At 38.6% G+C, this 25,185-nt stretch overlaps 21 non-coding genes across 21 annotated transcripts; all 21 read right to left on the bottom strand.

Annotated features, from left to right (window-relative positions):
* Positions 1 to 232: 232 nt before the first annotated feature.
* trnar-ucg (transfer RNA arginine (anticodon UCG)) lies at positions 233 to 305 on the bottom strand. Its single transcript has one exon. It is a non-coding gene; the product is annotated as a tRNA-Arg (tRNA).
* Positions 306 to 1,227: 922 nt separating this feature from the next.
* trnar-ucg (transfer RNA arginine (anticodon UCG)) lies at positions 1,228 to 1,300 on the bottom strand. Its single transcript has one exon. It is a non-coding gene; the product is annotated as a tRNA-Arg (tRNA).
* Positions 1,301 to 2,859: 1,559 nt separating this feature from the next.
* On the bottom strand, positions 2,860 to 2,932 carry trnaq-uug (transfer RNA glutamine (anticodon UUG)). Its single transcript has one exon. It is a non-coding gene; the product is annotated as a tRNA-Gln (tRNA).
* Positions 2,933 to 3,854: 922 nt separating this feature from the next.
* trnar-ucg (transfer RNA arginine (anticodon UCG)) lies at positions 3,855 to 3,927 on the bottom strand. Its single transcript has one exon. It is a non-coding gene; the product is annotated as a tRNA-Arg (tRNA).
* A 1,558-nt stretch (positions 3,928 to 5,485) lies between these two features.
* trnaq-uug (transfer RNA glutamine (anticodon UUG)) lies at positions 5,486 to 5,558 on the bottom strand. Its single transcript has one exon. It is a non-coding gene; the product is annotated as a tRNA-Gln (tRNA).
* Positions 5,559 to 6,121: 563 nt separating this feature from the next.
* Positions 6,122 to 6,194, bottom strand: trnaq-uug (transfer RNA glutamine (anticodon UUG)). The gene has a single exon. It is a non-coding gene; the product is annotated as a tRNA-Gln (tRNA).
* A 563-nt stretch (positions 6,195 to 6,757) lies between these two features.
* trnaq-uug (transfer RNA glutamine (anticodon UUG)) lies at positions 6,758 to 6,830 on the bottom strand. The gene has a single exon. It is a non-coding gene; the product is annotated as a tRNA-Gln (tRNA).
* A 2,635-nt stretch (positions 6,831 to 9,465) lies between these two features.
* On the bottom strand, positions 9,466 to 9,538 carry trnaq-uug (transfer RNA glutamine (anticodon UUG)). Its single transcript has one exon. It is a non-coding gene; the product is annotated as a tRNA-Gln (tRNA).
* A 2,276-nt stretch (positions 9,539 to 11,814) lies between these two features.
* trnaq-uug (transfer RNA glutamine (anticodon UUG)) lies at positions 11,815 to 11,887 on the bottom strand. Its single transcript has one exon. It is a non-coding gene; the product is annotated as a tRNA-Gln (tRNA).
* A 286-nt stretch (positions 11,888 to 12,173) lies between these two features.
* Positions 12,174 to 12,246, bottom strand: trnar-ucg (transfer RNA arginine (anticodon UCG)). The gene has a single exon. It is a non-coding gene; the product is annotated as a tRNA-Arg (tRNA).
* Positions 12,247 to 12,891: 645 nt separating this feature from the next.
* On the bottom strand, positions 12,892 to 12,964 carry trnar-ucg (transfer RNA arginine (anticodon UCG)). The gene has a single exon. It is a non-coding gene; the product is annotated as a tRNA-Arg (tRNA).
* Positions 12,965 to 13,886: 922 nt separating this feature from the next.
* trnar-ucg (transfer RNA arginine (anticodon UCG)) lies at positions 13,887 to 13,959 on the bottom strand. Its single transcript has one exon. It is a non-coding gene; the product is annotated as a tRNA-Arg (tRNA).
* A 645-nt stretch (positions 13,960 to 14,604) lies between these two features.
* trnar-ucg (transfer RNA arginine (anticodon UCG)) lies at positions 14,605 to 14,677 on the bottom strand. Its single transcript has one exon. It is a non-coding gene; the product is annotated as a tRNA-Arg (tRNA).
* A 922-nt stretch (positions 14,678 to 15,599) lies between these two features.
* Positions 15,600 to 15,672, bottom strand: trnar-ucg (transfer RNA arginine (anticodon UCG)). The gene has a single exon. It is a non-coding gene; the product is annotated as a tRNA-Arg (tRNA).
* Positions 15,673 to 17,948: 2,276 nt separating this feature from the next.
* On the bottom strand, positions 17,949 to 18,021 carry trnaq-uug (transfer RNA glutamine (anticodon UUG)). Its single transcript has one exon. It is a non-coding gene; the product is annotated as a tRNA-Gln (tRNA).
* A 286-nt stretch (positions 18,022 to 18,307) lies between these two features.
* Positions 18,308 to 18,380, bottom strand: trnar-ucg (transfer RNA arginine (anticodon UCG)). Its single transcript has one exon. It is a non-coding gene; the product is annotated as a tRNA-Arg (tRNA).
* A 645-nt stretch (positions 18,381 to 19,025) lies between these two features.
* On the bottom strand, positions 19,026 to 19,098 carry trnar-ucg (transfer RNA arginine (anticodon UCG)). Its single transcript has one exon. It is a non-coding gene; the product is annotated as a tRNA-Arg (tRNA).
* Positions 19,099 to 20,020: 922 nt separating this feature from the next.
* On the bottom strand, positions 20,021 to 20,093 carry trnar-ucg (transfer RNA arginine (anticodon UCG)). Its single transcript has one exon. It is a non-coding gene; the product is annotated as a tRNA-Arg (tRNA).
* Positions 20,094 to 20,738: 645 nt separating this feature from the next.
* On the bottom strand, positions 20,739 to 20,811 carry trnar-ucg (transfer RNA arginine (anticodon UCG)). The gene has a single exon. It is a non-coding gene; the product is annotated as a tRNA-Arg (tRNA).
* A 922-nt stretch (positions 20,812 to 21,733) lies between these two features.
* On the bottom strand, positions 21,734 to 21,806 carry trnar-ucg (transfer RNA arginine (anticodon UCG)). The gene has a single exon. It is a non-coding gene; the product is annotated as a tRNA-Arg (tRNA).
* Positions 21,807 to 24,080: 2,274 nt separating this feature from the next.
* On the bottom strand, positions 24,081 to 24,153 carry trnar-ucg (transfer RNA arginine (anticodon UCG)). The gene has a single exon. It is a non-coding gene; the product is annotated as a tRNA-Arg (tRNA).
* Between the last annotated feature and the right edge of the window lie 1,032 nt (positions 24,154 to 25,185).

The raw sequence follows: 25,185 nt of genomic DNA, 5'->3' as shown, positions 1-25,185 counted from the left end.
ATCAAATTTGTGAACCTGTCCGAATGAGGAAAGCTAGTGATATTTAACAAGTAAGAAGAGAACTTTTCCCTCAATCTTGCGATGCCGAATCAGACACAATATTTCTCAGGCCTTTCAGTCTTAGATTATAAAAGTTGAACAACAGTGTCCAAGCTTTTCAAAGCAATGAGACCAATGCCTTATTTCGGGAATTTGCAAACATGTTCAAATTAGCTGAGCTAATGAAATTAAACGACCACGAAGGGACTCGAACCCTCAATCTTCTGATTCGAAGTCAGACGCCTTATCCATTAGGCCACGCAGTCTATGTGATACATCCCTATTTGACATCATACAGACTTTGCTATGCCACAGTAGACATCAAAGTTGTGAACCTGTCCGAATGAGGAAAGCTCGTGATATTTAACAAGTAAGAAGAGACCTTTTCCCTCAATCTTGCGATGCCGAATCAGACACAATATTTCTCAGTCCTTTCAGTCTTAGATTATAAAAGTTGAACAACAGTGTCCAAGCTTTTCAAAGCAACAAAACCAATGCCTTATTTAGGGAAATTGCAAACATGTACGAATTAGCTGAGCTAATGAAATTAAATGACCCTATTTGACATCATACAGACTTTGCTATGCAACAGTAGACATCAAAGTTGTGAACCTGTCCGAATGAGGAAAGCTCGTGATATTTAACAAGTAAGAAGAGACCTTTTCCCTCAATCTTGCGATGCCGAATCAGACACAATATTTCTCAGGCCTTTCAGTCTTAGATTATAAAAGTTGAACAACAATGTCCAAGCTTTTCAAAGCAATGAGACCAATGCCTTATTTCGGGAATTTGCAAACATGTTCAAATTAGCTGAGCTAATGAAATAAAACGACTACGACGGGACTCGAACCCTCAATCTTCTGATACGAAGTCAGATGCCTTATCCATTAGGCCACGCAGTCTATGTGATACATCCCTATTTGACATCATACAGACTTTGCTATGCCACAGTAGACATCAAAGTTGTGAACCTGTCCGAATGAGGAAAGCTAGTGATATTTAACAAGTAAGAAGAGACCTTTTCCCTCAATCTTGCGATGCCGAATCAGACACAATATTTCTCAGGCCTTTCAGTCTTAGATTATAAAAGTTGAACAACAGTGTCCAAGCTTTTCAAAGCAATGAGACCAATGCCTTATTTCGGGAATTTGCAAACATGTTCAAATTAGCTGAGCTAATGAAATTAAACGACCACGAAGGGACTCGAACCCTCAATCTTCTGATTCGAAGTCAGACGCCTTATCCATTAGGCCACGCAGTCTATGTGATACATCCCTATTTGACATCATACAGACTTTGCTATGCCACAGTAGACATCAAAGTTGTGAACCTGTCCGAATGAGGAAAGCTCGTGATATTTAACAAGTAAGAAGAGACCTTTTCCCTCAATCTTGCGATGCCGAATCAGACACAATATTTCTCAGTCCTTTCAGTCTTAGATTATAAAAGTTGAACAACAGTGTCCAAGCTTTTCAAAGCAACAAAACCAATGCCTTATTTAGGGAAATTGCAAACATGTACGAATTAGCTGAGCTAATGAAATTAAATGACCCTATTTGACATCATACAGACTTTGCTATGCAACAGTAGACATCAAAGTTGTGAACCTGTCCGAATGAGGAAAGCTCATGATATTTAAACAAGTAAGATGAGACCTTTTCCCTCAATCTTGCGATGCCGAATCAGACACAATATTTCTCAGGCCTTTCAGTCTTAGATTATAAAAGTTGAACAACAATGTCCAAGCTTTTCAAAGCAATGAGACCAATGCCTTATTTCGGGAATTTGCAAACATGTTCAAATTAGCTGAGCTAATGAAGTTAAACAAACATGAAGGGACTCGAAACCTCAATCTTCTGATACGAAGTCAGACGCCTTATCCATTAGGCAACGCAGTCTATGTGATACATTCCTATTTGACATCATACAGACTTTGCTATGCCACAGTAGACATCAAAGTTGTGAACCTGTCCGAATGAGGAAAGCTAGTGATTTTTAACAAGTACAAAGATACTCTTTCCTTCAATCTTGTGATGCAGATTCAGACACAATAATTCTCAGGCCTTGCAGTCTTAGATTATTAAAGTTGAACAACAATGTCCAAGCTTTTCAAAGCAACAAGACCAATGCCTTATTTAGGGAAATTGCAAACATGTACGAATTAGCTGAGCTAATGAAATTAAATGACCCTATTTGACATCATACAGACTTTGCTATGCCACAGTAGACATCAAAGTTGTGAACCTGTCCGAATGAGGAAAGCTCGTGATATTTAACAAGTACGAAGAGACCTTTTCCCTCAATCTTGCGATGCCGAATCAGACACAATATTTCTCAGTCCTTTCAGTCTTAGATTATAAAAGTTGAACAACAGTGTCCAAGCTTTTCAAAGCAATGAGAACAATGCCTTATTTTGGGAATTTGCAAACATGTTCAAATTAGCTGAGCTAATGAAATTAAACAACCACGAAGGGACTCGAACCCTCAATGTTATTATTCGAAGTCAGACGCCTTATCCATTAGGCCACGCAGTCTATGTGATACATCCCTATTTGACATCATACAGACTTTGCTATGCCACAGTAGACATCAAAGTTGTGAACCTGTCCGAATGAGGAAAGCTAGTGATATTTAACAAGTAAGAAGAGACCTTTTCCCTCAATCTTGCGATGCCGAATCAGACACAATATTTCTCAGGCCTTTCAGTCTTAGATTATAAAAGTTGAACAACAGTGTCCAAGCTTTTCAAAGCAATGAGACCAATGCCTTATTTCGGGAATTTGCAAACATGTTCAAATTAGCTGAGCTAATGAAATTAAACGACCACGAAGGGACTCGAACCCTCAATCTTCTGATTCAAAGTCAGACGCCTTATCCATTAGGCCACGCAGTCTATGTGATACATTCCTATTTGACATCATACAGACTTTGCTATGCCACAGTAGACATCAAAGTTGTGAACCTGTCCGAATGAGGAAAGCTCGTGATATTTAACAAGTAAGAAGAGACCTTTTCCCTCAATCTTGCGATGCCGAATCAGACACAATATTTCTCAGTCCTTTCAGTCTTAGATTATAAAAGTTGAACAACAGTGTCCAAGCTTTTCAAAGCAACAAAACCAATGCCTTATTTAGGGAAATTGCAAACATGTACGAATTAGCTGAGCTAATGAAATTAAATGACCCTATTTGACATCATACAGACTTTGCTATGCAACAGTAGACATCAAAGTTGTGAACCTGTCCGAATGAGGAAAGCTCGTGATATTTAACAAGTAAGAAGAGACCTTTTCCCTCAATCTTGCGATGCCGAATCAGACACAATATTTCTCAGGCCTTTCAGTCTTAGATTATAAAAGTTGAACAACAATGTCCAAGCTTTTCAAAGCAATGAGACCAATGCCTTATTTCGGGAATTTGCAAACATGTTCAAATTAGCTGAGCTAATGAAATAAAACGACTACGACGGGACTCGAACCCTCAATCTTCTGATACGAAGTCAGATGCCTTATCCATTAGGCCACGCAGTCTATGTGATACATCCCTATTTGACATCATACAGACTTTGCTATGCCACAGTAGACATCAAAGTTGTGAACCTGTCCGAATGAGGAAAGCTAGTGATATTTAACAAGTAAGAAGAGACCTTTTCCCTCAATCTTGCGATGCCGAATCAGACACAATATTTCTCAGGCCTTTCAGTCTTAGATTATAAAAGTTGAACAACAGTGTCCAAGCTTTTCAAAGCAATGAGACCAATGCCTTATTTCGGGAATTTGCAAACATGTTCAAATTAGCTGAGCTAATGAAATTAAACGACCACGAAGGGACTCGAACCCTCAATCTTCTGATTCGAAGTCAGACGCCTTATCCATTAGGCCACGCAGTCTATGTGATACATCCCTATTTGACATCATACAGACTTTGCTATGCCACAGTAGACATCAAAGTTGTGAACCTGTCCGAATGAGGAAAGCTCGTGATATTTAACAAGTAAGAAGAGACCTTTTCCCTCAATCTTGCGATGCCGAATCAGACACAATATTTCTCAGTCCTTTCAGTCTTAGATTATAAAAGTTGAACAACAGTGTCCAAGCTTTTCAAAGCAACAAAACCAATGCCTTATTTAGGGAAATTGCAAACATGTACGAATTAGCTGAGCTAATGAAATTAAATGACCCTATTTGACATCATACAGACTTTGCTATGCAACAGTAGACATCAAAGTTGTGAACCTGTCCGAATGAGGAAAGCTCATGATATTTAACAAGTAAGATGAGACCTTTTCCCTCAATCTTGCGATGCCGAATCAGACACAATATTTCTCAGGCCTTTCAGTCTTAGATTATAAAAGTTGAACAACAATGTCCAAGCTTTTCAAAGCAATTAGACCAATGCCTTATTTCGGGAATTTGCAAACATGTTCAAATTAGCTGAGCTAATGAAGTTAAACAAACATGAAGGGACTTGAAACCTCAATCTTCTGATAAGAAGTCAGACACCTTATCCATTAGGCAACGCAGTCTATGTGATACATTCCTATTTGACATCATACAGACTTTGCTATGCCACAGTAGACATCAAAGTTGTGAACCTGTCCGAATGAGGAAAGCTAGTGATTTTTAACAAGTACAAAGATACTCTTTCCTTCAATCTTGTGATGCATATTCAGACACAATAATTCTCAGGCCTTGCAGTCTTAGATTATTAAAGTTGAACAACAATGTCCAAGCTTTTCAAAGCAACAAGACCAATGCCTTATTTAGGGAAATTGCAAACATGTACGAATTAGCTGAGCTAATGAAATTAAATGACCCTATTTGACATCATACAGACTTTGCTATGCCACAGTAGACATCAAAGTTGTGAACCTGTCCGAATGAGGAAAGCTCGTGATATTTAACAAGTACGAAGAGACCTTTTCCCTCAATCTTGCGATGCCGAATCAGACACAATATTTCTCAGTCCTTTCAGTCTTAGATTATAAAAGTTGAACAACAGTGTCCAAGCTTTTCAAAGCAATGAGAACAATGCCTTATTTTGGGAATTTGCAAACATGTTCAAATTAGCTGAGCTAATGAAATTAAACAACCATGAAGGGACTCGAACCCTCAATGTTATTATTCGAAGTCAGACGCCTTATCCATTAGGCCACGCAGTCTATGTGATACATCCCTATTTGACATCATACAGACTTTGCTATGCCACAGTAGACATCAAAGTTGTGAACCTGTCCGAATGAGGAAAGCTAGTGATATTTAACAAGTAAGAAGAGACCTTTTCCCTCAATCTTGCGATGCCGAATCAGACACAATATTTCTCAGGCCTTTCAGTCTTAGATTATAAAAGTTGAACAACAGTGTCCAAGCTTTTCAAAGCAATGAGACCAATGCCTTATTTCGGGAATTTGCAAACATGTTCAAATTAGCTGAGCTAATGAAATTAAACGACCACGAAGGGACTCGAACCCTCAATCTTCTGATTCAAAGTCAGACGCCTTATCCATTAGGCCACGCAGTCTATGTGATACATTCCTATTTGACATCATACAGACTTTGCTATGCCACAGTAGACATCAAAGTTGTGAACCTGTCCGAATGAGGAAAGCTAGTGATTTTTAACAAGTACAAAGATACTCTTTCCTTCAATCTTGTGATGCAGATTCAGACACAATAATTCTCAGGCCTTGCAGTCTTAGATTATTAAAGTTGAACAACAATGTCCAAGCTTTTCAAAGCAACAAGACCAATGCCTTATTTAGGGAAATTGCAAACATGTACGAATTAGCTGAGCTAATGAAATTAAATGACCCTATTTGACATCATACAGACTTTGCTATGCAACAGTAGACATCAAAGTTGTGAACCTGTCCGAATGAGGAAAGCTCGTGATATTTAACAAGTAAGAAGAGACCTTTTCCCTCAATCTTGCGATGCCGAATCAGACACAATATTTCTCAGGCCTTTCAGTCTTAGATTATAAAAGTTGAACAACAATGTCCAAGCTTTTCAAAGCAATGAGACCAATGCCTTATTTTGGGAATTTGCAAACATGTTCAAATTAGCTGAGCTAATGAAATTAAACGACCACGAAGGGACTCGAACCCTCAATCTTCTGATTCAAAGTCAGACGCCTTATCCATTAGGCCACGCTGTCTATGTGATACATTCCTATTTGACATCATACAGACTTTGCTATGCCACAGTAGACATCAAAGTTGTGAACCTGTCCGAATGAGGAAAGCTAGTGATTTTTAACAAGTACAAAGATACTCTTTCCTTCAATCTTGTGATGCAGATTCAGACACAATAATTCTCAGGCCTTGCAGTCTTAGATTATTAAAGTTGAACAACAATGTCCAAGCTTTTCAAAGCAACAAGACCAATGCCTTATTTAGGGAAATTGCAAACATGTACGAATTAGCTGAGCTAATGAAATTAAATGACCCTATTTGACATCATACAGACTTTGCTATGCAACAGTAGACATCAAAGTTGTGAACCTGTCCGAATGAGGAAAGCTCGTGATATTTAACAAGTAAGAAGAGACCTTTTCCCTCAATCTTGCGATGCCGAATCAGACACAATATTTCTCAGGCCTTTCAGTCTTAGATTATAAAAGTTGAACAACAATGTCCAAGCTTTTCAAAGCAATGAGACCAATGCCTTATTTTGGGAATTTGCAAACATGTTCAAATTAGCTGAGCTAATGAAATTAAACGACCACGAAGGGACTCGAAACCTCAATCTTCTGATTCAAAGTCAGACGCCTTATCCATTAGGCCACGCAGTCTATGTGATACATTCCTATTTGACATCATACAGACTTTGCTATGCCACAGTAGACATCAAAGTTGTGAACCTGTCCGAATGAGGAAAGCTAGTGATTTTTAACAAGTACAAAGATACTCTTTCCTTCAATCTTGTGATGCAGATTCAGACACAATAATTCTCAGGCCTTGCAGTCTTAGATTATTAAAGTTGAACAACAATGTCCAAGCTTTTCAAAGCAACAAGACCAATGCCTTATTTAGGGAAATTGCAAACATGTACGAATTAGCTGAGCTAATGAAATTAAATGACCCTATTTGACATCATACAGACTTTGCTATGCAACAGTAGACATCAAAGTTGTGAACCTGTCCGAATGAGGAAAGCTCGTGATATTTAACAAGTAAGAAGAGACCTTTTCCCTCAATCTTGCGATGCCGAATCAGACACAATATTTCTCAGGCCTTTCAGTCTTAGATTATAAAAGTTGAACAACAATGTCCAAGCTTTTCAAAGCAATGAGACCAATGCCTTATTTTGGGAATTTGCAAACATGTTCAAATTAGCTGAGCTAATGAAATTAAACGACCACGAAGGGACTCGAAACCTCAATCTTCTGATTCGAAGTAAGACGCCTTATCCATTAGGCCACGCAGTCTATGTGATAAATCCCTATTTGACATCATACAGACTTTGCTATGCCACAGTAGACATCAAAGTTGTGAACCTGTCCGAATGAGGAAAGCTCGTGATATTTAACAAGTAATAAGAGACCTTTTCCCTCAATCTTGCGATGCCGAATCAGACACAATATTTCTCAGTCCTTTCAGTCTTAGATTATAAAAGTTGAACAACAGTGTCCAAGCATTTCAAAGCAATGAGAACAATGCCTTATTTTGGGAATTTGCAAAAATGTTCAAATTAGCTGAGCTAATGAAATTAAACAACCACGAAGGGACTCGAACCCTCAATGTTATTATTCGAAATCAGACGCCTTATCCATTAGGCCACGCAGTCTATGTGATACATCCCTATTTGACATCATACAGACTTTGCTATGCCACAGTAGACATCAAAGTTGTGAACCTGTCCGAATGAGGAAAGCTCGTGATATTTAACAAGTAAGAAGAGACCTTTTCCCTCAATCTTGCGATGCCGAATCAGACACAATATTTCTCAGGCCTTTCAGTCTTAGATTATAAAAGTTGAACAACAGTGTCCAAGCTTTTCAAAGCAATGAGACCAATGCCTTATTTCGGGAATTTGCAAACATGTTCAAATTAGCTGAGCTAATGAAATTAAAAGACCACGAAGGGACTCGAACCCTCAATCTTCTGATTCGAAGTCAGACGCCTTATCCATTAGGCCACGCAGTGTATGTGATACATCCCTATTTGACATCATACAGACTTTGCTATGCCACAGTAGACATCAAAGTTGTGAACCTGTCCGAATGAGGAAAGCTAGTGATATTTAACAAGTAAGAAGAGACCTTTTCCCTCAATCTTGCGATGCCGAATCAGACAAAATATTTCTCAGGCCTTTCAGTCTTAGATTATAAAAGTTGAACAACAATGTCCAAGCTTTTCAAAGCAATGAGACCAATGCCTTATTTCGGGAATTTGCAAACATGTTCAAATTAGCTGAGCTAATGAAGTTAAACAAACATGAAGGGACTCGAAACCTCAATCTTCTGATACGAAGTCAGACGCCTTATCCATTAGGCAACGCAGTCTATGTGATACATTCCTATTTGACATCATACAGACTTTGCTATGCCACAGTAGACATCAAAGTTGTGAACCTGTCCGAATGAGGAAAGCTAGTGATTTTTAACAAGTACAAAGATACTCTTTCCTTCAATCTTGTGATGCATATTCAGACACAATAATTCTCAGGCCTTGCAGTCTTAGATTATTAAAGTTGAACAACAATGTCCAAGCTTTTCAAAGCAACAAGACCAATGCCTTATTTAGGGAAATTGCAAACATGTACGAATTAGCTGAGCTAATGAAATTAAATGACCCTATTTGACATCATACAGACTTTGCTATGCCACAGTAGACATCAAAGTTGTGAACCTGTCCGAATGAGGAAAGCTCGTGATATTTAACAAGTACGAAGAGACCTTTTCCCTCAATCTTGCGATGCCGAATCAGACACAATATTTCTCAGTCCTTTCAGTCTTAGATTATAAAAGTTGAACAACAGTGTCCAAGCTTTTCAAAGCAATGAGAACAATGCCTTATTTTGGGAATTTGCAAACATGTTCAAATTAGCTGAGCTAATGAAATTAAACAACCACGAAGGGACTCGAACCCTCAATGTTATTATTCGAAGTCAGACGCCTTATCCATTAGGCCACGCAGTCTATGTGATACATCCCTATTTGACATCATACAGACTTTGCTATGCCACAGTAGACATCAAAGTTGTGAACCTGTCCGAATGAGGAAAGCTAGTGATATTTAACAAGTAAGAAGAGACCTTTTCCCTCAATCTTGCGATGCCGAATCAGACACAATATTTCTCAGGCCTTTCAGTCTTAGATTATAAAAGTTGAACAACAGTGTCCAAGCTTTTCAAAGCAATGAGACCAATGCCTTATTTCGGGAATTTGCAAACATGTTCAAATTAGCTGAGCTAATGAAATTAAACTACCACGAAGGGACTCGAACCCTCAATCTTCTGATTCAAAGTCAGACGCCTTATCCATTAGGCCACGCAGTCTATGTGATACATTCCTATTTGACATCATACAGACTTTGCTATGCCACAGTAGACATCAAAGTTGTGAACCTGTCCGAATGAGGAAAGCTAGTGATTTTTAACAAGTACAAAGATACTCTTTCCTTCAATCTTGTGATGCAGATTCAGACACAATAATTCTCAGGCCTTGCAGTCTTAGATTATTAAAGTTGAACAACAATGTCCAAGCTTTTCAAAGCAACAAGACCAATGCCTTATTTAGGGAAATTGCAAACATGTACGAATTAGCTGAGCTAATGAAATTAAATGACCCTATTTGACATCATACAGACTTTGCTATGCAACAGTAGACATCAAAGTTGTGAACCTGTCCGAATGAGGAAAGCTCGTGATATTTAACAAGTAAGAAGAGACCTTTTCCCTCAATCTTGCGATGCCGAATCAGACACAATATTTCTCAGGCCTTTCAGTCTTAGATTATAAAAGTTGAACAACAATGTCCAAGCTTTTCAAAGCAATGAGACCAATGCCTTATTTTGGGAATTTGCAAACATGTTCAAATTAGCTGAGCTAATGAAATTAAACGACCACGAAGGGACTCGAAACCTCAATCTTCTGATTCGAAGTAAGACGCCTTATCCATTAGGCCACGCAGTCTATGTGATAAATCCCTATTTGACATCATACAGACTTTGCTATGCCACAGTAGACATCAAAGTTGTGAACCTGTCCGAATGAGGAAAGCTCGTGATATTTAACAAGTAATAAGAGACCTTTTCCCTCAATCTTGCGATGCCGAATCAGACACAATATTTCTCAGTCCTTTCAGTCTTAGATTATAAAAGTTGAACAACAGTGTCCAAGCATTTCAAAGCAATGAGAACAATGCCTTATTTTGGGAATTTGCAAAAATGTTCAAATTAGCTGAGCTAATGAAATTAAACAACCACGAAGGGACTCGAACTCTCAATGTTATTATTCGAAATCAGACGCCTTATCCATTAGGCCACGCAGTCTATGTGATACATCCCTATTTGACATCATACAGACTTTGCTATGCCACAGTAGACATCAAAGTTGTGAACCTGTCCGAATGAGGAAAGCTCGTGATATTTAACAAGTAAGAAGAGACCTTTTCCCTCAATCTTGCGATGCCGAATCAGACACAATATTTCTCAGGCCTTTCAGTCTTAGATTATAAAAGTTGAACAACAATGTCCAAGCTTTTCAAAGCAATGAGACCAATGCCTTATTTCGGGAATTTGCAAACATGTTCAAATTAGCTGAGCTAATGAAGTTAAACAAACATGAAGGGACTCGAAACCTCAATCTTCTGATACGAAGTCAGACGCCTTATCCATTAGGCAACGCAGTCTATGTGATACATTCCTATTTGACATCATACAGACTTTGCTATGCCACAGTAGACATCAAAGTTGTGAACCTGTCCGAATGAGGAAAGCTAGTGATTTTTAACAAGTACAAAGATACTCTTTCCTTCAATCTTGTGATGCAGATTCAGACACAATAATTCTCAGGCCTTGCAGTCTTAGATTATTAAAGTTGAACAACAATGTCCAAGCTTTTCAAAGCAACAAGACCAATGCCTTATTTAGGGAAATTGCAAACATGTACGAATTAGCTGAGCTAATGAAATTAAATGACCCTATTTGACATCATACAGACTTTGCTATGCCACAGTAGACATCAAAGTTGTGAACCTGTCCGAATGAGGAAAGCTCGTGATATTTAACAAGTACGAAGAGACCTTTTCCCTCAATCTTGCGATGCCGAATCAGACACAATATTTCTCAGTCCTTTCAGTCTTAGATTATAAAAGTTGAACAACAGTGTCCAAGCTTTTCAAAGCAATGAGAACAATGCCTTATTTTGGGAATTTGCAAACATGTTCAAATTAGCTGAGCTAATGAAATTAAACAACCACGAAGGGACTCGAACCCTCAATGTTATTATTCGAAGTCAGACGCCTTATCCATTAGGCCACGCAGTCTATGTGATACATCCCTATTTGACATCATACAGACTTTGCTATGCCACAGTAGACATCAAAGTTGTGAACCTGTCCGAATGAGGAAAGCTAGTGATATTTAACAAGTAAGAAGAGACCTTTTCCCTCAATCTTGCGATGCCGAATCAGACACAATATTTCTCAGGCCTTTCAGTCTTAGATTATAAAAGTTCAACAACAGTGTCCAAGCTTTTCAAAGCAATGAGACCAATGCCTTATTTCGGGAATTTGCAAACATGTTCAAATTAGCTGAGCTAATGAAATTAAACGACCACGAAGGGACTCGAACCCTCAATCTTCTGATTCAAAGTCAGACGCCTTATCCATTAGGCCACGCAGTCTATGTGATACATTCCTATTTGACATCATACAGACTTTGCTATGCCACAGTAGACATCAAAGTTGTGAACCTGTCCGAATGAGGAAAGCTAGTGATTTTTAACAAGTACAAAGATACTCTTTCCTTCAATCTTGTGATGCAGATTCAGACACAATAATTCTCAGGCCTTGCAGTCTTAGATTATTAAAGTTGAACAACAATGTCCAAGCTTTTCAAAGCAACAAGACCAATGCCTTATTTAGGGAAATTGCAAACATGTTCAAATTAGCTGAGCTAATGAAATTAAACGACCACGAAGGGACTCGAACCCTCAATCTTCTGATTCGAAGTCAGACGCCTTATCCATTAGGCCACGCAGTCTATGTGATACATTCCTATTTGACATCATACAGACTTTGCTATGCCACAGTAGACATCAAAGTTGTGAACCTGTCCGAATGAGGAAAGCTAGTGATATTTAACAAGTAAGAAGAGACCTTTTCCCTCAATCTTGCGATGCCGAATCAGACACAATATTTCTCAGGCCTTTCAGTCTTAGATTATAAAAGTTGAACAACAGTGTCCAAGCTTTTCAAAGCAATGAGAACAATGCCTTATTTCGGGAATTTGCAAACATGTTCAAATTAGCTTAGCTAATGAAATTAAACGACCACGAAGGGACTCGAACCCTCAATGTTATTATTCGAAGTCAGACGCCTTATCCATTAGGCCACGCAGTCTATGTGATACATCCCTATTTGACATCATACAGACTTTGCTATGCCACAGTAGACATCAAAGTTGTGAACCTGTCCGAATGAGGAAAGCTCGTGATATTTAACAAGTAAGAAGAGACCTTTTCCCTCAATCTTGCGATGCCGAATCAGACACAATATTTCTCAGGCCTTTCAGTCTTAGATTATAAAAGTTGAACAACAGTGTCCAAGCTTTTCAAAGGAATGAGACCAATGCCTTATTTCGGGAATTTGCAAACATGTTCAAATTAGCTGAGCTAATGAAATTAAACGACCACGAAGGGACTCGAACCCTCAATCTTCTGATTCGAAGTCAGACGCCTTATCCATTAGGCCACGCAGTCTATGTGATACATTCCTATTTGACATCATACAGACTTTGCTATGCCACAGTAGACATCAAAGTTGTGAACCTGTCCAAATGAGGAAAGCTAGTGATTTTTAACAAGTACAAAGATACTCTTTCCTTCAATCTTGTGATGCATATTCAGACACAATAATTCTCAGGCCTTGCAGTCTTAGATTATTAAAGTTGAACAACAATGTCCAAGCTTTTCAAAGCAACAAGACCAATGCCTTATTTAGGGAAATTGCAAACATGTACGAATTAGCTGAGCTAATGAAATTAAATGACCCTATTTGACATCATACAGACTTTGCTATGCCACAGTAGACATCAAAGTTGTGAACCTGTCCGAATGAGGAAAGCTAGTGATATTTAACAAGTAAGAAGAGACCTTTTCCCTCAATCTTGCGATGCCGAATCAGACACAATATTTCTCAGGCCTTTCAGTCTTAGATTATAAAAGTTGAACAACAGTGTCCAAGCTTTTCAAAGCAATGAGAACAATGCCTTATTTTGGGAATTTGCAAAAATGTTCAAATTAGCTGAGCTAATGAAATTAAACAACCAAGAAGGGACTCGAACCCTCAATGTTATTATTCGAAGTCAGACGCCTTATCCATTAGGCCACGCAGTCTATGTGATACATTCCTATTTGACATCATACAGACTTTGCTATGCCACAGTAGACATCAAAGTTGTGAACCTGTCCGAATGAGGAAAGCTAGTGATTTTTAACAAGTACAAAGATACTCTTTCCTTCAATCTTGTGATGCAGATTCAGACACAATAATTCTCAGGCCTTGCAGTCTTAGATTATTAAAGTTGAACAACAATGTCCAAGCTTTTCAAAGCAACAAGACCAATGCCTTATTTAGGGAAATTGCAAACATGTTCAAATTAGCTGAGCTAATGAAATTAAACGACCACGAAGGGACTCGAACCCTCAATCTTCTGATTCGAAGTCAGACGCCTTATCCATTAGGCCACGCAGTCTATGTGATACATCCCTATTTGACATCATACAGACTTTGCTATGCCACAGTAGACATCAAAGTTGTGAACCTGTCCGAATGAGGAAAGCTAGTGATATTTAACAAGTAAGAAGAGACCTTTTCCCTCAATCTTGCGATGCCGAATCAGACACAATATTTCTCAGGCCTTTCAGTCTTAGATTATAAAAGTTGAACAACAGTGTCCAAGCTTTTCAAAGCAATGAGAACAATGCCTTATTTCGGGAATTTGCAAACATGTTCAAATTAGCTTAGCTAATGAAATTAAACGACCACGAAGGGACTCGAACCCTCAATGTTATTATTCGAAGTCAGACGCCTTATCCATTAGGCCACGCAGTCTATGTGATACATCCCTATTTGACATCATACAGACTTTGCTATGCCACAGTAGACATCAAAGTTGTGAACCTGTCCGAATGAGGAAAGCTCGTGATATTTAACAAGTAAGAAGAGACCTTTTCCCTCAATCTTGCGATGCCGAATCAGACACAATATTTCTCAGGCCTTTCAGTCTTAGATTATAAAAGTTGAACAACAGTGTCCAAGCTTTTCAAAGGAATGAGACCAATGCCTTATTTCGGGAATTTGCAAACATGTTCAAATTAGCTGAGCTAATGAAATTAAACGACCACGAAGGGACTCGAACCCTCAATCTTCTGATTCGAAGTCAGACGCCTTATCCATTAGGCCACGCAGTCTATGTGATACATTCCTATTTGACATCATACAGACTTTGCTATGCCACAGTAGACATCAAAGTTGTGAACCTGTCCAAATGAGGAAAGCTAGTGATTTTTAACAAGTACAAAGATACTCTTTCCTTCAATCTTGTGATGCATATTCAGACACAATAATTCTCAGGCCTTGCAGTCTTAGATTATTAAAGTTGAACAACAATGTCCAAGCTTTTCAAAGCAACAAGACCAATGCCTTATTTAGGGAAATTGCAAACATGTACGAATTAGCTGAGCTAATGAAATTAAATGACCCTATTTGACATCATACAGACTTTGCTATGCCACAGTAGACATCAAAGTTGTGAACCTGTCCGAATGAGGAAAGCTAGTGATATTTAACAAGTAAGAAGAGACCTTTTCCCTCAATCTTGCGATGCCGAATCAGACACAATATTTCTCAGGCCTTTCAGTCTTAGATTATAAAAGTTGAACAACAGTGTCCAAGCTTTTCAAAGCAATGAGAACAATGCCTTATTTTGGGAATTTGCAAAAATGTTCAAATTAGCTGAGCTAATGAAATTAAACAACCAAGAAGGGACTCGAACCCTCAATGTTATTATTCGAAGTCAGACGCCTTATCCATTAGGCCACGCAGTCTATGTGATACATTCCTATTTGACATCATACAGACTTTGCTATGCCACAGTAGACATCAAAGTTGTGAACCTGTCCGAATGAGGAAAGCTAGTGATTTTTAACAAGTACAAAGATACTCTTTCCTTCAATCTTGTGATGCAGATTCAGACACAATAATTCTCAGGCCTTGCAGTCTTAGATTATTAAAGTTGAACAACAATGTCCAAGCTTTTCAAAGCAACAAGACCAATGCCTTATTTAGGGAAATTGCAAACATGTTCAAATTAGCTGAGCTAATGAAATTAAACGACCACGAAGGGACTCGAACCCTCAATCTTCTGATTCGAAGTCAGACGCCTTATCCATTAGGCCACGCAGTCTATGTGATACATCCCTATTTGACATCATACAGACTTTGCTATGCCACAGTAGACATCAAAGTTGTGAACCTGTCCGAATGAGGAAAGCTAGTGATATTTAACAAGTAAGAAGAGACCTTTTCCCTCAATCTTGCGATGCCGAATCAGACACAATATTTCTCAGGCCTTTCAGTCTTAGATTATAAAAGTTGAACAACAGTGTCCAAGCTTTTCAAAGCAATGAGAACAATGCCTTATTTCGGGAATTTGCAAACATGTTCAAATTAGCTTAGCTAATGAAATTAAACGACCACGAAGGGACTCGAACCCTCAATGTTATTATTCGAAGTCAGACGCCTTATCCATTAGGCCACGCAGTCTATGTGATACATCCCTATTTGACATCATACAGACTTTGCTATGCCACAGTAGACATCAAAGTTGTGAACCTGTCCGAATGAGGAAAGCTAGTGATTTTTAACAAGTACAAAGATACTCTTTCCTTCAATCTTGTGATGCATATTGAGACACAATCATTCTCAGGCCTTGCAGTCTTAGATTATTAAAGTTGAACAACAATGTCCAAGCTTTTCAAAGCAACAAGACCAATGCCTTATTTAGGGAAATTGCAAACATGTACGAATTAGCTGAGCTAATGAAATTAAATGACCCTATTTGACATCCTACAGACTTTGCTATGCCACAGTAGACATCAAAGTTGTGAACCTGTCCGAATGAGGAAAGCTAGTGATATTTAACAAGTAAGAAGAGACCTTTTCCCTCAATCTTGCGATGCCGAATCAGACACAATATTTCTCAGGCCTTTCAGTCTTAGATTATAAAAGTTGAACAACAGTGTCCAAGCTTTTCAAAGCAATGAGACCAATGCCTTATTTCGGGAATTTGAAAACATGTTCAAATTAGCTGAGCTAATGAAATTAAACGACCACGAAGGCACTCGAACCCTCAATCTTCTGATTCGAAGTCAGACACCTTATCCATTAGGCCACGCAGTCTATGTGATACATCCCTATTTGACATCATACAGACTTTGCTATGCCACAGTAGACATCAAAGTTGTGAACCTGTCCGAATGAGGAAAGCTAGTGATATTTAACAAGTAAGAAGAGACCTTTTCCCTCAATCTTGCGATGCCGAATCAGACACAATATTTCTCAGGCCTTTCAGTCTTAGATTATAAAAGTTGAACAACAGTGTCCAAGCTTTTCAAAGCAATGAGACCAATGCCTTATTTCGGGAATTTGCAAACATGTTCAAATTAGCTGAGCTAATGAAATTAAACGAACACGAAGGGACTTGAACCCTCAATCTTCTGATTCGAAGTCAGACGCCTTATCCATTAGGCCACGCAGTCTATGTGATACATTCCTATTTGACATCATACAGACTTTGCTATGCCACAGTAGACATCAAAGTTGTGAACCTGTCCGAATGAGGAAAGCTAGTGATTTTTAACAAGTACAAAGATACTCTTTCCTTCAATCTTGTGATGCAGATTCAGACACAATAATTCTCAGGCCTTGCAGTCTTAGATTATTAAAGTTGAACAACAATGTCCAAGCTTTTCAAAGCAACAAGACCAATGCCTTATTTAGGGAAATTGCAAACATGTACGAATTAGCTGAGCTAATGAAATTAAATGACCCTATTTGACATCATACAGACTTTGCTATGCCACAGTAGACATCAAAGTTGTGAACCTGTCCGAATGAGGAAAGCTCGTGATATTTAACAAGTACGAAGAGACCTTTTCCCTCAATCTTGCGATGCCGAATCAGACACAATATTTCTCAGTCCTTTCAGTCTTAGATTATAAAAGTTGAACAACAGTGTCCAAGCTTTTCAAAGCAATGAGAACAATGCCTTATTTTGGGAATTTGCAAACATGTTCAAATTAGCTGAGCTAATGAAATTAAACAACCACGAAGGGACTCGAACCCTCAATGTTATTATTCGAAGTCAGACGCCTTATCCATTAGGCCACGCAGTCTATGTGATACATCCCTATTTGACATCATACAGACTTTGCTATGCCACAGTAGACATCAAAGTTGTGAACCTGTCCGAATGAGGAAAGCTAGTGATATTTAACAAGTAAGAAGAGACCTTTTCCCTCAATCTTGCGATGCCGAATCAGACACAATATTTCTCAGGCCTTTCAGTCTTAGATTATAAAAGTTCAACAACAGTGTCCAAGCTTTTCAAAGCAATGAGACCAATGCCTTATTTCGGGAATTTGCAAACATGTTCAAATTAGCTGAGCTAATGAAATTAAACGACCACGAAGGGACTCGAACCCTCAATCTTCTGATTCAAAGTCAGACGCCTTATCCATTAGGCCACGCAGTCTATGTGATACATTCCTATTTGACATCATACAGACTTTGCTATGCCACAGTAGACATCAAAGTTGTGAACCTGTCCGAATGAGGAAAGCTAGTGATTTTTAACAAGTACAAAGATACTCTTTCCTTCAATCTTGTGATGCAGATTCAGACACAATAATTCTCAGGCCTTGCAGTCTTAGATTATTAAAGTTGAACAACAATGTCCAAGCTTTTCAAAGCAACAAGACCAATGCCTTATTTAGGGAAATTGCAAACATGTTCAAATTAGCTGAGCTAATGAAATTAAACGACCACGAAGGGACTCGAACCCTCAATCTTCTGATTCGAAGTCAGACGCCTTATCCATTAGGCCACGCAGTCTATGTGATACATTCCTATTTGACATCATACAGACTTTGCTATGCCACAGTAGACATCAAAGTTGTGAACCTGTCCGAATGAGGAAAGCTAGTGATATTTAACAAGTAAGAAGAGACCTTTTCCCTCAATCTTGCGATGCCGAATCAGACACAATATTTCTCAGGCCTTTCAGTCTTAGATTATAAAAGTTGAACAACAGTGTCCAAGCTTTTCAAAGCAATGAGAACAATGCCTTATTTCGGGAATTTGCAAACATGTTCAAATTAGCTTAGCTAATGAAATTAAACGACCACGAAGGGACTCGAACCCTCAATGTTATTATTCGAAGTCAGACGCCTTATCCATTAGGCCACGCAGTCTATGTGATACATCCCTATTTGACATCATACAGACTTTGCTATGCCACAGTAGACATCAAAGTTGTGAACCTGTCCGAATGAGGAAAGCTCGTGATATTTAACAAGTAAGAAGAGACCTTTTCCCTCAATCTTGCGATGCCGAATCAGACACAATATTTCTCAGGCCTTTCAGTCTTAGATTATAAAAGTTGAACAACAGTGTCCAAGCTTTTCAAAGGAATGAGACCAATGCCTTATTTCGGGAATTTGCAAACATGTTCAAATTAGCTGAGCTAATGAAATTAAACGACCACGAAGGGACTCGAACCCTCAATCTTCTGATTCGAAGTCAGACGCCTTATCCATTAGGCCACGCAGTCTATGTGATACATTCCTATTTGACATCATACAGACTTTGCTATGCCACAGTAGACATCAAAGTTGTGAACCTGTCCAAATGAGGAAAGCTAGTGATTTTTAACAAGTACAAAGATACTCTTTCCTTCAATCTTGTGATGCATATTCAGACACAATAATTCTCAGGCCTTGCAGTCTTAGATTATTAAAGTTGAACAACAATGTCCAAGCTTTTCAAAGCAACAAGACCAATGCCTTATTTAGGGAAATTGCAAACATGTACGAATTAGCTGAGCTAATGAAATTAAATGACCCTATTTGACATCATACAGACTTTGCTATGCCACAGTAGACATCAAAGTTGTGAACCTGTCCGAATGAGGAAAGCTAGTGATATTTAACAAGTAAGAAGAGACCTTTTCCCTCAATCTTGCGATGCCGAATCAGACACAATATTTCTCAGACCTTTCAGTCTTAGATTATAAAAGTTGAACAACAGTGTCCAAGCTTTTCAAAGCAATGAGAACAATGCCTTATTTTGGGAATTTGCAAAAATGTTCAAATTAGCTGAGCTAATGAAATTAAACAACCAAGAAGGGACTCGAACCCTCAATGTTATTATTCGAAGTCAGACGCCTTATCCATTAGGCCACGCAGTCTATGTGATACATTCCTATTTGACATCATACAGACTTTGCTATGCCACAGTAGACATCAAAGTTGTGAACCTGTCCGAATGAGGAAAGCTAGTGATTTTTAACAAGTACAAAGATACTCTTTCCTTCAATCTTGTGATGCAGATTCAGACACAATAATTCTCAGGCCTTGCAGTCTTAGATTATTAAAGTTGAACAACAATGTCCAAGCTTTTCAAAGCAACAAGACCAATGCCTTATTTAGGGAAATTGCAAACATGTTCAAATTAGCTGAGCTAATGAAATTAAACGACCACGAAGGGACTCGAACCCTCAATCTTCTGATTCGAAGTCAGACGCCTTATCCATTAGGCCACGCAGTCTATGTGATACATCCCTATTTGACATCATACAGACTTTGCTATGCCACAGTAGACATCAAAGTTGTGAACCTGTCCGAATGAGGAAAGCTAGTGATATTTAACAAGTAAGAAGAGACCTTTTCCCTCAATCTTGCGATGCCGAATCAGACACAATATTTCTCAGGCCTTTCAGTCTTAGATTATAAAAGTTGAACAACAGTGTCCAAGCTTTTCAAAGCAATGAGAACAATGCCTTATTTCGGGAATTTGCAAACATGTTCAAATTAGCTTAGCTAATGAAATTAAACGACCACGAAGGGACTCGAACCCTCAATGTTATTATTCGAAGTCAGACGCCTTATCCATTAGGCCACGCAGTCTATGTGATACATCCCTATTTGACATCATACAGACTTTGCTATGCCACAGTAGACATCAAAGTTGTGAACCTGTCCGAATGAGGAAAGCTCGTGATATTTAACAAGTAAGAAGAGACCTTTTCCCTCAATCTTGCGATGCCGAATCAGACACAATATTTCTCAGGCCTTTCAGTCTTAGATTATAAAAGTTGAACAACAGTGTCCAAGCTTTTCAAAGGAATGAGACCAATGCCTTATTTCGGGAATTTGCAAACATGTTCAAATTAGCTGAGCTAATGAAATTAAACGACCACGAAGGGACTCGAACCCTCAATCTTCTGATTCGAAGTCAGACGCCTTATCCATTAGGCCACGCAGTCTATGTGATACATTCCTATTTGACATCATACAGACTTTGCTATGCCACAGTAGACATCAAAGTTGTGAACCTGTCCAAATGAGGAAAGCTAGTGATTTTTAACAAGTACAAAGATACTCTTTCCTTCAATCTTGTGATGCATATTCAGACACAATAATTCTCAGGCCTTGCAGTCTTAGATTATTAAAGTTGAACAACAATGTCCAAGCTTTTCAAAGCAACAAGACCAATGCCTTATTTAGGGAAATTGCAAACATGTACGAATTAGCTGAGCTAATGAAATTAAATGACCCTATTTGACATCATACAGACTTTGCTATGCCACAGTAGACATCAAAGTTGTGAACCTGTCCGAATGAGGAAAGCTAGTGATATTTAACAAGTAAGAAGAGACCTTTTCCCTCAATCTTGCGATGCCGAATCAGACACAATATTTCTCAGGCCTTTCAGTCTTAGATTATAAAAGTTGAACAACAGTGTCCAAGCTTTTCAAAGCAATGAGAACAATGCCTTATTTTGGGAATTTGCAAAAATGTTCAAATTAGCTGAGCTAATGAAATTAAACAACCAAGAAGGGACTCGAACCCTCAATGTTATTATTCGAAGTCAGACGCCTTATCCATTAGGCCACGCAGTCTATGTGATACATTCCTATTTGACATCATACAGACTTTGCTATGCCACAGTAGACATCAAAGTTGTGAACCTGTCCGAATGAGGAAAGCTAGTGATTTTTAACAAGTACAAAGATACTCTTTCCTTCAATCTTGTGATGCAGATTCAGACACAATAATTCTCAGGCCTTGCAGTCTTAGATTATTAAAGTTGAACAACAATGTCCAAGCTTTTCAAAGCAACAAGACCAATGCCTTATTTAGGGAAATTGCAAACATGTTCAAATTAGCTGAGCTAATGAAATTAAACGACCACGAAGGGACTCGAACCCTCAATCTTCTGATTCGAAGTCAGACGCCTTATCCATTAGGCCACGCAGTCTATGTGATACATCCCTATTTGACATCATACAGACTTTGCTATGCCACAGTAGACATCAAAGTTGTGAACCTGTCCGAATGAGGAAAGCTAGTGATATTTAACAAGTAAGAAGAGACCTTTTCCCTCAATCTTGCGATGCCGAATCAGACACAATATTTCTCAGGCCTTTCAGTCTTAGATTATAAAAGTTGAACAACAGTGTCCAAGCTTTTCAAAGCAATGAGAACAATGCCTTATTTCGGGAATTTGCAAACATGTTCAAATTAGCTTAGCTAATGAAATTAAACGACCACGAAGGGACTCGAACCCTCAATGTTATTATTCGAAGTCAGACGCCTTATCCATTAGGCCACGCAGTCTATGTGATACATCCCTATTTGACATCATACAGACTTTGCTATGCCACAGTAGACATCAAAGTTGTGAACCTGTCCGAATGAGGAAAGCTAGTGATTTTTAACAAGTACAAAGATACTCTTTCCTTCAATCTTGTGATGCATATTGAGACACAATCATTCTCAGGCCTTGCAGTCTTAGATTATTAAAGTTGAACAACAATGTCCAAGCTTTTCAAAGCAACAAGACCAATGCCTTATTTAGGGAAATTGCAAACATGTACGAATTAGCTGAGCTAATGAAATTAAATGACCCTATTTGACATCCTACAGACTTTGCTATGCCACAGTAGACATCAAAGTTGTGAACCTGTCCGAATGAGGAAAGCTAGTGATATTTAACAAGTAAGAAGAGACCTTTTCCCTCAATCTTGCGATGCCGAATCAGACACAATATTTCTCAGGCCTTTCAGTCTTAGATTATAAAAGTTGAACAACAGTGTCCAAGCTTTTCAAAGCAATGAGACCAATGCCTTATTTCGGGAATTTGAAAACATGTTCAAATTAGCTGAGCTAATGAAATTAAACGACCACGAAGGCACTCGAACCCTCAATCTTCTGATTCGAAGTCAGACACCTTATCCATTAGGCCACGCAGTCTATGTGATACATCCCTATTTGACATCATACAGACTTTGCTATGCCACAGTAGACATCAAAGTTGTGAACCTGTCCGAATGAGGAAAGCTAGTGATATTTAACAAGTAAGAAGAGACCTTTTCCCTCAATCTTGCGATGCCGAATCAGACACAATATTTCTCAGGCCTTTCAGTCTTAGATTATAAAAGTTGAACAACAGTGTCCAAGCTTTTCAAAGCAATGAGACCAATGCCTTATTTCGGGAATTTGCAAACATGTTCAAATTAGCTGAGCTAATGAAATTAAACGAACACGAAGGGACTTGAACCCTCAATCTTCTGATTCGAAGTCAGACGCCTTATCCATTAGGCCACGCAGTCTATGTGATACATTCCTATTTGACATCATACAGACTTTGCTATGCCACAGTAGACATCAAAGTTGTGAACCTGTCCGAATGAGGAAAGCTAGTGATTTTTAACAAGTACAAAGATACTCTTTCCTTCAATCTTGTGATGCAGATTCAGACACAATAATTCTCAGGCCTTGCAGTCTTAGATTATTAAAGTTGAACAACAATGTCCAAGCTTTTCAAAGCAACAAGACCAATGCCTTATTTAGGGAAATTGCAAACATGTACGAATTAGCTGAGCTAATGAAATTAAATGACCCTATTTGACATCATACAGACTTTGCTATGCAACAGTAGACATCAAAGTTGTGAACCTGTCCGAATGAGGAAAGCTCGTGATATTTAACAAGTAAGAAGAGACCTTTTCCCTCAATCTTGCGATGCCGAATCAGACACAATATTTCTCAGGCCTTTCAGTCTTAGATTATAAAAGTTGAACAACAGTGTCCAAGCTTTTCAAAGCAATGAGAACAATGCCTTATTTCGGGAATTTGCAAACATGTTCAAATTAGCTGAGCTAATGAAATTAAACAACCACGAAGGGACTCGAACCCTCAATGTTATTATTCGAAGTCAGATGTCCTTATTCATTAGGCCACGCAGTCTATGTGATACATCCTATTTGACATCATACAGACTTTGCTATGCCACAGTAGACATCAAAGTTGTGAACCTGTCCGAATGAGGAAAGCTCGTGATATTTAACAAGTAAGAAGATACCTTTCCTCAATCTTGCGATGCCGAATCAGACACAATATTTCTCAGGCCTTTCAGTCTTAGATTATAAAGTTGAACAACAAGTGTCCAAGCTTTTCAAAGCAATGAGACCAATGCCTTATTTCGGGAATTTGCAAACATGTTCAAATTAGCTGAGCTAATGAAATTAAACGACCACGAAGGGACTCGAACCCTCAATCTTCTGATTCGAAGTCAGACGCCTTATCCATTAGGCCACGCAGTCTATGTGATACATCCCTATTTGACATCATACAGACTTTGCTATGCCACAGTAGACATCAAAGTTGTGAACCTGTCCGAATGAGGAAAGCTAGTGATATTTAACAAGTAAGAAGAGACCTTTTCCCTCAATCTTGCGATGCCGAATCAGACACAATATTTCTCAGGCCTTTCAGTCTTAGATTATAAAAGTTGAACAACAGTGTCCAAGCTTTTCAAAGCAATGAGAACAATGCCTTATTTCGGGAATTTGCAAACATGTTCAAATTAGCTTAGCTAATGAAATTAAACGACCACGAAGGGACTCGAACCCTCAATGTTATTATTCGAAGTCAGACGCATTATCCATTAGGCCACGCAGTCTATGTGATACATCCCTATTTGACATCATACAGACTTTGCTATGCCACAGTAGACATCAAAGTTGTGAACCTGTCCGAATGAGGAAAGCTAGTGATTTTTAACAAGTACAAAGATACTCTTTCCTTCAATCTTGTGATGCATATTGAGACACAATCATTCTCAGGCCTTGCAGTCTTAGATTATTAAAGTTGAACAACAATGTCCAAGCTTTTCAAAGCAACAAGACCAATGCCTTATTTAGGGAAATTGCAAACATGTACGAATTAGCTGAGCTAATGAAATTAAATGACCCTATTTGACATCCTACAGACTTTGCTATGCCACAGTAGACATCAAAGTTGTGAACCTGTCCGAATGAGGAAAGCTAGTGATATTTAACAAGTAAGAAGAGACCTTTTCCCTCAATCTTGCGATGCCGAATCAGACACAATATTTCTCAGGCCTTTCAGTCTTAGATTATAAAAGTTGAACAACAGTGTCCAAGCTTTTCAAAGCAATGAGACCAATGCCTTATTTCGGGAATTTGAAAACATGTTCAAATTAGCTGAGCTAATGAAATTAAACGACCACGAAGGCACTCGAACCCTCAATCTTCTGATTCGAAGTCAGACCCTTATCCATTAGGCCACGCAGTCTATGTGATACATCCCTATTTGACATCATACAGACTTTG

This window comes from Oncorhynchus kisutch, linkage group LG20, assembly GCF_002021735.2.
Source record: "Oncorhynchus kisutch isolate 150728-3 linkage group LG20, Okis_V2, whole genome shotgun sequence".
Taxonomy (NCBI): domain Eukaryota; kingdom Metazoa; phylum Chordata; class Actinopteri; order Salmoniformes; family Salmonidae; genus Oncorhynchus; species Oncorhynchus kisutch.
Note: the sequence above shows the minus strand (reverse complement) of the source record. Positions and strands in the feature narration are given on the sequence as shown.